We start from the raw sequence: 10,197 nt of genomic DNA, 5'->3' as shown, positions 1-10,197 counted from the left end.
TTTCTTTTATTTAATATGTGCTTTCTGCCTCTCTTTTCTGCATGGATACATAACTTCAGTGATCAATGTCTTTATGGTCCACCATGCTTCTTGTGCTGGGTGAATTGTCCACTAGGCTTAATTTCTTGGCCTTCAGTAATTTTCTTGACTTTCTTCAAAATTCCTGGTTTTCTTGGCTACTTTATGACTGTGGAGTCTGAAAAATAGTTAAAGTACAAATAAAAATTGAACAGGTCAAGTTCTAAATGCCTGGTTTATTTTCAGGGTATCTGCAACTTCTATGCTTTTCACGGTCAGGTTGGCCACCAGGATCCATACTGTTTATAATATGAATGACATTTGAGTAAACAACAAACATTGAGTAATTATTTTGAATTAGAAAATATTCAACTAAAATGTATTGTTAATAGTATTAAAGAAAATATAAGATAAATTCTGAGTACAAACATATGTACAAGTATACCCATAGAAAAACACTAGGCTCAATGTCAAAAAAAAGCTAAATATTTTCCAACAGAAGGTAACAGAAGTGCAGACTGAATGGTAGAAAGTGGGTTGTGGGGGGTTAATTTGGTGGGAAGAAAAAATAGATCTTAGATATAATAATCACTCAGCTCTTACCCTTGTAGCTCAATTTGAAAGGAGAGTTTGTGTGGTGGCTCTGCTGACTTAATTCTGCTTGAACTAGCGTAGTGGGAGTCAGAGTTAGGGCTTCATACCCAATCAGAGACTCAGCAGCTGTTAAAATATCTAAAGCAAGTCCAAGAGAAGATATTCTTACTGGGACACATGGTACGAAATACTCTACAAGGAACAAGCCCTTTTCTCTTTAACATCTGTACCTCCACATGATTAGCATAAATGCCACATTGTCATTTTCTTTGCCAGAATTAAATGTTCCTAATAAGATCTGTTTTCAATTTAATAGTAAACTTTCAGTCTACTTAACTACAATATAAAGTTTATAATTAAAAGTGCTTCTGTTATTATTACATCACTCCAACTGAACTTACAAGTTAATTACAATGTGAATTAAAAATGAAAGATAATCTAATCAACAAATTTTTGTGATTAATGAATTGAACACATAGTTCCAGATGTCCCCTATACATACCAAATATGATAACACCATCTATGTGCAAATATATATCTATATATACACACACACATATATACACACATATATATACACACACATATATATACACACACACATATATATACACATACATATATATACACACACACATATATCCACACACTAGTATACCTACGCTGCTTTTTAAATATTTGCTTATAATTACAGTAATGACCTAGGAGTGAGACATGGCTTGAGGGTTAATGACTGGCAGGGAAAATACATCTGGCCATTAACCCCAAATAAATATGCTTTCATAATTATTTCAAAAACTTCACAAGCATATATAGAGTGTCATGAAACCTTCAATGTTATCTAGGTCAATGTCTTTTCCTCTCTTGAATGTTACAACATTTATTAATCATGTAAAATAGTTGTCAGAGATGTATTGTGAAACTTTGTAACTAAAATGTTTCGGAAATATGATAAACACTGAAGATATATTATAAATATTCTTTCAAAAATGAATAAAACTATAGCCATTGCAAAATAGTGAAGTAGATAAATATCAAGCTGATTAATAAATTGGGAAAGAGTTCTTAGAAAATCACTTAGAATAAAGCATCATAAATATAAAGTTATAGAAAATATGAAAAGTGATTCAAGATAAATGTATCATAGATTAAAAAAATAAGGTATAAGTGTAAGAGAGAAAAACGGCAGAAAGATATTTGATGAGAAAATTTCTGATAGTTTTCTAGAGGTGAACATTTAAAACAAGATCAAATATGAAAGGTGAAAACAATCTGAAGAGGGTAACTAGAAACAAATTCACAAATACTTGTGAAGTTGCAGAACACCAAAGAAAGAAAGAAAAAAAAAAATGTCTCAGAGGAAACGAGTCAGATGTGCTAGGCAGGCAAGACAATTAGAACGTTACACTTTTCAACATCAATAATAAATGCCAGAAGACAATGAAAATACCTTTAATATGTTGAAGCATTAAAGGTCAACTAAAATCTTAAACCCAGATAAACTAGCGTTCTAAAATAAAGGTAAAACAAATTCATTTCCAAACATTTAAAAAAAAAATGATATCTTACCACTCACAGACCCTACCTAGTAAGGGAGGAAAGAACTAGTAAGGGAGGATGAAGAAATGAGCATGAGTAAAACTGAAACCAGAAGAAAAGAGTACAAGAAACACACTTGAACAAAGATACAGATGAGCAAACACACAGATAAACATGTTTTTCAATAGGACTACCAAAGATAAAAAGAGAAAGAATCACCACCTGTAAGAGTTTTCAAATCAGGTAGAGGCCGCCCGCCCCGGCTGGCTCGCGCTCCCTTCCTGCGTCCTCCATCGGTTCTCTCGTGAGTCCGTGGTCTCCTGTTCAGTTACCAGCCCTGCTTTCCCAGCTTGAGACTCGCGTCCTGGGCACGAAGAGACTGGACTCTGATTCGTCGCCTGAGCCTGTCCTCTGAGAAGTTCAAGGTACTTTGTACAATGTCAGCCACCCAGGCCAGTGTCCTCCAGCAATGGCTCCCATCCAGAAGAAGCTGGTAGTTGTCAGTGACGGAGTCTGTGGCAAGATGTGCTTGCTCATTGTCTTCAGCAAGGACCAGTTCCCAGAGGGGTATGCACCCGCAGGGTTTCAGAACTATGTGGCCTGTATTGAGGTGGATGGGAAACGGGTAGAGCTGACACAGCCAGGCAGAAAGATGATGATCACCTGAGGTCCCTCTTTCACTCAGACACTGGTGTTATACTTATGTGTTTCTCCATTGACAACCCTGATAGTTTAGAAAACATCCCAGAGAAATGGACACCAAAAGTCAAGCATTTCTGTCCCAACGTGCCCATCATCCTAGTGTGGACCAAGAAGGATCTTAGGAATGATGTGCACACAAGATAGGAGCTAGCCAAGATGAAGCAGAAGCGGGTGAGACGCGAAGAGGGCAGAGATATGGTCAAGGGGACTGGCGCTTTGGGGTACGTGGAGTGTTCAGCAAAGACCAAAGATGGAGTGAGAGAGGTTTTTGAAGTGGCTGCGAAAGCTGCTCTGCAAGCCAGACGTGGGAAGAAAATCTCTGGGTGACTTATCTTGTGAAACCTTAATGCAGGCACAGCGCTTAAGAGGTGAATTTTGAAGTGCTGTTGATTAATCTCAGTGGATGAACACTGGCTTTCTTCATTTATATACAGTTTACCTAAGATTACAAATTTAAGGCACGTCATCCTGTTACCAGTATTTAGAAATCAATCCTGATTCTTAATGATGTCAAACCCATCAGGTCTACCAGGATCCTTTTGCCACTACTCTAACAACCCTCCTCTACACTTCTGCCTGACACACCATGGCAAATTCAAAGAATTTCTTAACTTCTTGCTTCTGTCTAGAAAGAGAAACAGTTGGTAACTTTGCAAATTAGGCTGCAGCTACTTTATAACTAACCTTCCCTGCCTATCATCTGTCAACAGCAAGGTACTCTCATGAGACACAACTTCAGTGCTTTACTCTTTAACAGGTTTCATTGGCATAGCTCTGGCATGGGTATCTGGTTTTTTGAAAATGGATTCTACAAGAAAGGCCCAAGTCCATGCAGCTGTGGCACAGTTACAGTTCTGTGGTTTCATGCTAGTTACCTTAGAGTTACTGTGTAATTAGTGCCACTTAATGTATGTTACCAAAATGAATATATCTACCCCAGACTAGATGTCATATTTTTTTTATAATTGAATTTCCTAATATTGACATTTGTTATCCCCAAAGACAGTGTATTGCTTGTTAAAAAGTAAAGTGTATTTGGAAATGTCAAATGGAAAATTCATTTTCAAATAAATAAATACTAAGATAAAATAAGATAAAAGAAAAGTACTAATGGAAATATAAGAACAAACATGGATTTTTCAGGTAATGTAGTCTAAGTTTCTTATATAGCTCAAAATATTAGAGATAAAACCAATAAAAGAATAAAATAAAAAAATAAAATTTCAAACCAGTAAAAGAGAAAATGATTAATAAAATGTGATTATTCCAATAAACATTAGAAAATAAGTAAGAGAAAAAGATTATATTCAGTAAAAACAAAAGAAAGTAACAGAAGGAAGTAAAATATAATAATTACAATAAGTTGCAAACAGGTTAAAGTCTCCATAACATGGTAAGTGGTATAAAGAGATGTTTAGGCTATAAAGGTTATGACATAAAAAGGTTATCAAAGCCAGGTGATGGGGTTGTTTCCTGCTGAAATGAGCAACTATTACCAACAGTCAGAATATTTAGGGATATTAAACTTGGTCATGATAAGGAATAATTTTGTAACAGTTGGGATTTTCTAAAGAAGCGAGTTTCTATTGAGGGAAGTTCTTCAAGCCTAGGCTAGATAAATGTTAAGTAAGAGGTGAGAATTTTATATGTTGGACTTTTAATACTAAGATCCTATCATACCAGGGTTTTCATGTGTACAAAATAAAAAAAAAATCAAAAAAAAAAACTTCTGAATGTAGAATACTTTTTATTACTTTGAAGCATAATCAAGAAAAATATTTTAAGAATTTATTCTACTCATCACGGTATCCTACAGCCTTAGTACAGTGTGTGACATTCAACACAGCTTCAATAAATAGTTCTTGAATTGAATTGAAAACCCTGGCAGATTTAATATAGTTTCAGGAAAATAATAGAAAGCTAAAGAAGATAAAAGTATAGACAATGATAGTAGAAATAAACACAAAATTATTAAACTTTATAAAATCCCATACAGTGGGAAATATAAAGTGCATCTAGAAAATCATGAGAATTTTTCAAAATATACAAGAAAAAGAATAATTTTATCTGATGCATTTGGGTATGACCAACTATGAGAGAATGTAATTCTAAACTCATAGTATTGTGTCTAGGCAAGTATTAGCCTTTTTAAAGAAAGGAATTATTTAAAGTAATATTTTCCATTTTAAGAAATGCATATTTTATAAGCAAACTACACCCAGATTAACAAACCTATTGATTTCTCTATCCAGAGAGTGGACTGGGACTTTGGTTTTATTCTTCCATCCAGACAGGACCAAATACCTTCATTAAGAAGGGATTCACTGTAACTACATTTATTGCAATAAATGTTCTTCTTGGCAGGACTTGGCTATGTGACAAGGGGTTTCCTCCATACGCATCTTATGAAGTCAGTTTCTAAAAGCTATAAATTATTTTTGAGTTTTACTAAAATAAAGTAGTATGCTATTTGCCAGACATGACTTTATTTCATCCAGCCCACAAAAGCATAAGAGATGAATTTTAGGTTTTATTTCAACATACTTGAATTAACTTCTGTTTCTTTGAATACAGAGGGGATTTCCTCTCACAACCACATACCCATTCACTATTTAGTGGTCACAGGGAAAGAGACGGTTTCATATACTGCTTCTTGTGAAAATATAATGATTGTTATTTACCTATGTTATAGAAAATATGAAAGACATATAGACTTTACCTGAGTTGTAAGCTGCTAAAATTCTACCGGGATCATTAAGTCCTTACCTGATCCTTCAGATCTGAGGTCTATCAGCTCTACCCAGCTTTAAAAGTTTATTTATAAACTGTGTTTTGCCTAGAAAGTATTTATCAGTCTCCTTTGTACTACAGTGCTTCACAAACATGTCTGATCGAAAGAATCATACGGGGAGCTTGCAAAAAATCTGACTTGTGGATGTGTCCCCTGGAGATTATGATTTGGTAGTTTAGGGAGACCTAGGAATCTGTGTTTTTAAGTCTCCCCAAGTGACTCCTAAAATCAGACAAGGTTGAGAAACACTGACTGACTACATGTTGCTCCTTCAGCACTTCCTCTGCACACCATATGGTATTCTGCGCCCCTAAAGGAGGTACACACTCTGAACGATGAGCTCATACCAGGAAGATAAACCCCAGAGCACTGTGACCCTTGCCCAAGAGTTCAGAAGAGATCAATGGCAGGATTTGTTTTGGCTGCATTTAGACAAAATTTATCCAATAATGGTATTAAAAACATCTGCTTTTTTTGAAGCAAATGTGGATGTAATAAAATAAGTGCTTTATTGCAGATGAAAAACTATGTGGAGATGTGAGAAAGGAAACTTGTAACTAAAAGAATAACTCTTAAAGCCACAGTCAAACTCTTGTGATTTAAGTCAGCCAGCTCAGGAAGAGGAGCACCAGTCTCAGGCCCTTTGCTATGCAGTTTCATGGAGAATGCAGGTCACTTTTGCCTTGGTTTCATATTGCTTTTGGATTAGTATCTTGCTTGCTCAATATGCAAATTGCTGGTTAATATTGTACCTGTTATACAGTACATGCTTTCAATGAATGATTGTTGAACAAAAGAGGGGTGTGAAATAGATGTTTTGGGAGATAGACTAAAAGTAATAGTTTGCATTAAACTATTTTTATCTTACCTCATTCGATTTAAAATTAAGGTCTTTGCAGAGTTTGGCCAATTTCAAAGAGGATTTTTAAAGAGGAAATACACTTTAAAATCTTTCCCCATATGCTTTTTCATATTCTTAATATGTAAATCAGATCTAAAATTACACCGCACACACGTTAAAATGAATGGCTTGTTCAATCAGGTCTGCGTCTAAATGAGATGAAAAAAAGCTTATGAGACGGAAATGAATGGATGAGTTTTGTTGACCATAAAAAGCAGAGCACCAATTAGCCTCTTCTCAGTTTAAGAACTACAAGCAATGTTTCTTATGAAACGAAATTTTTTATGGATAGAAAAATATTTATTGACGCTTATGTCTCTCTTAATCAATTTATGTCTTCCAGTGCAGTGTTGAAACCTTGTTTCTTCTTTTTCTTTAAAAATAACAATTTTATTTCCAAGGAAAGTCTCTCCGTATTTACCTTCAGGGAAAGAAAATCAACTTACCTGGCTACAGCGGAAAAGAGACAATCGTCCTGTTTTCCATTAATTTTGGTTCCTTGAATTGGCGACTTCATAATTACAACTAAATCTATGTACATACATACTTTTCAATAATAGAGCAATCATGATGGACCAACGGAGATTAGTACATTGTATAAGCCTCTGAACTCAGACGAAAAATTGTTAACGGTAGATCGTAAAGTTGTTTGTTTTTTTTAAATTGGTATTTCACCAAAAGTAATTAATTATAGAATGTGTCATTTTCAGTAGCATTTTTTTTTTTTTTTTTTTTTTTTTGCAAAATATCAGAATTCCACAAAAGATTTAGTGGAAACCCAGCAGAACACATTATTCTGTCTTTATATACAAAATTAATGCTTCAACATTAGGAACTGTGCAGATTTCATAATTTTTTGCTTAAGAGTATTATAATAACACTGATAAAATACCATTATATTAAATTAAACTACTCTGTTAAATAAGAGATGAATGGAGGAGATAATTGTAGACAGACAGACAATAATGACTAGGACACAAGGGCATAGAAGAAAATATACTTAATAATACGTATGAACACTAAATAGTCTCATAGCTGTCCAATCCCAAAATACTAGATTTAGGTTCTGTATCTTTAAGCTGGAAAGAAGCCTGGGGGCATAGAATTTAAAAAATAGGAAAGATTTAGGAACAATATAAAGAAAAATTAAAATAGTACTTTTCTGCTAAGTTGTAAATGAATGCAACTCAATACCTCCAGGAAGTGTTATAGTTTAGAAATAGATTATAAGGAGATTCAAAAAAAACATTGAATAATTCCTAGTGGGTCCTTGCTGCAATTAATATACTTGAGATACTTTGGAGCGAGTATTGACAAGCAGGCCCTGCTACTGACCGTTAGCTGACACTGACATACTGGGTGGATTGAAGGACCGGCCTCTTATGATCCTCTTCATCTCGTTCCTGCTCATTTATTCTTTCTTCAAGCAGCAAAAACAGATGTAAGCCTTGCCAATCATACTTAAACAGTTAACATCTAACATTCATGCTAACCAAAAATCTCAGGGAAAGTGAACAGTTTAGAATCTATGTACAATGTTTTGGATTTTTGTGAAAACATTTAAATAGCAAAACTAGGGAAAGTTTGTTTGTTTCTTCTTAGTGGGTTATGTTGCTTGTGGTGGGTCTTCTTAGACTAGAGTACAAAAAAAAATGAAGCTACATGCAGAAGTTGTGTTTTCAGAAGGTGCAGCAGTTATCTCAAGCTCTTGGTTAGCATAGTACACTGAAAAAGAAAGATAGGGAATTACCTGGCCACTTGGGTGCCTTCTTTCTGTGCTTGTCTGGGGGTATGCTTTCCTTTGATAATAGACACTCGTAAATACAAGTCATTGAAATGGTGGGAAGGGGAATACTATGACTCCACACGCTTTGAGAGGCTTTGAAATTCAATGTGGTATCTTTATGTTGGAGAGTGGCTGAAGATCAAGGGCAATCAATCCTGATGCTTTTAAATTTATAGACATTTTGGCTGGAGGAGGGAATGGAAAAGATTTATCCTTCTGGAATATTTCATGTCTGCTCTGTCTCTTCTACTTCATCTTTGGATCCACATCCTAGTGGAATAGCAGAGAGGCTGTTTGCAGGTGGATATCAACTGCTGAGTCTAATTATAGCTACTCAATAACAAAATTCCAAACAAACAAACAAAACAAAATAAATTCTTCATTTTTGGTCTACTCATATTTCTTTTCATTATAACCTTTGCTATTTTATCACTTGGAGTTAAGTAATATATATTTCACCTCTATCTTATTATAAAATCACACCACTGAGAATCTAGGTCATATTTGTTATTATTAATACACTGTAAAAATGCCAAGCATTTTCTATTTGACCTTTTGCAACTCTCTCTCCACCATGCCTCCTACCTCTGTTCTATCTCCTTCACGTTGTCTCAAATGTGGGAAATAAATATCTTTCTCTGTCTTGTTAAAATTAATTATTTCTTCTTTTCTAATTCTTAATGACCTTGGACAGTCTTTTCTCATTTAAGAAGAATAATACACACCTGTTTCAGGCTGTCACAGTCTCTCAGGCCTTTTTGTTAATTGCTGCTGCTACTTCATCTTATAAATTACTTCCTTCTCCCCAGAAAGTGACATCTCCTCTGAATGAGCTTTCTCTTACCTACATCTTCCTTCTCCTTTTCCTTCCTCCATTGATCTTTTTCTCTTCGTATCCATGATTTCTTCCTTTCATAAATCTTTCTTTACACAAATGTGATTTTATAATCTAAATTGAAATTCAATTTACCTTCACAATTTTTAAAAATGGAAATTGATACGTTTCCAAATTGTCTAGAACTAAAAATGTTCTAATAATAGAACAATAAACATAATAAGCTTAAGAAATATTAACATATGAAATGACAAGTTCCTCAACTTCATACTAACGCTTTGTAATAATTCATAAGTGCATAATAACAACCTAATAAATCATTTTCAAATTTACATGTATCTAAAACTCCACTGTATCAGGAGATGTTACATGATTTCATTGGTTTATTGGTCTCTGGTAATATGTAAGAGATTTCATAATTATAAGAAATGATAAATTAGATTGAATCCAACACAAAATTTATAAACAACTAAACAAATAACCCAGGCAAAGAAAAAAGTAACAGTACCAATTTGTATTATCTTTGCACTTACTGATAGCTAGTATATTTTGGAGGCAAAGCAAATTTTCCATGAAAGCTGAAGATTTAGCTTGGTAAGTTATAATGGATTCATTAATGCTAGAGGAAAGAATGTATATAATTAAATAACATTTTATTTACTCAAAGGAAACTAGTAAAACAAATCACGTAGAATAAGTGGGTGTTCTGTGTTGGTCACTGCTTATTAAGATTTTGCATCAAATTACACAAAATACACTTCCAAATATCTATTGATAAATGAATGAATTGGCATTATACATAAAAATTAGAACTCTAGGGGAAAAAAATCCAGAATATATTAGCATAAAATTATTTAAGTCTTTTAAGTTCTAGCTAACCTAACAATTAGTTTGCTTTGCACAGCAAAAATATTGTTTTCCTAATAGTGTTTCCTCAGTAGAACTAGTGGGAGAGGTGGAGGGAAGAAAATCAAATTGCTGTAACAGAAGAACTAAAGCTAAGGAGCATCAGAGCAAAGCGAATTGCCTCC

At 34.2% G+C, this 10,197-nt stretch overlaps 1 pseudogene; it reads left to right on the top strand.

The window, feature by feature from the left end:
- Positions 1-2,604: 2,604 nt before the first annotated feature.
- Positions 2,605-3,192, top strand: LOC108513732 (transforming protein RhoA pseudogene; annotated as a pseudogene).
- Positions 3,193-10,197: the final 7,005 nt, after the last annotated feature.

The sequence above is a fragment of the Rhinopithecus bieti genome, unplaced genomic scaffold (genome assembly GCF_001698545.2).
Source record: "Rhinopithecus bieti isolate Rb0 unplaced genomic scaffold, ASM169854v2 scaffold_33070, whole genome shotgun sequence".
In the NCBI taxonomy this organism is placed as follows: Eukaryota; Metazoa; Chordata; class Mammalia; order Primates; family Cercopithecidae; genus Rhinopithecus; species Rhinopithecus bieti.
This window is presented reverse-complemented; position numbering and strand designations above follow the sequence as displayed.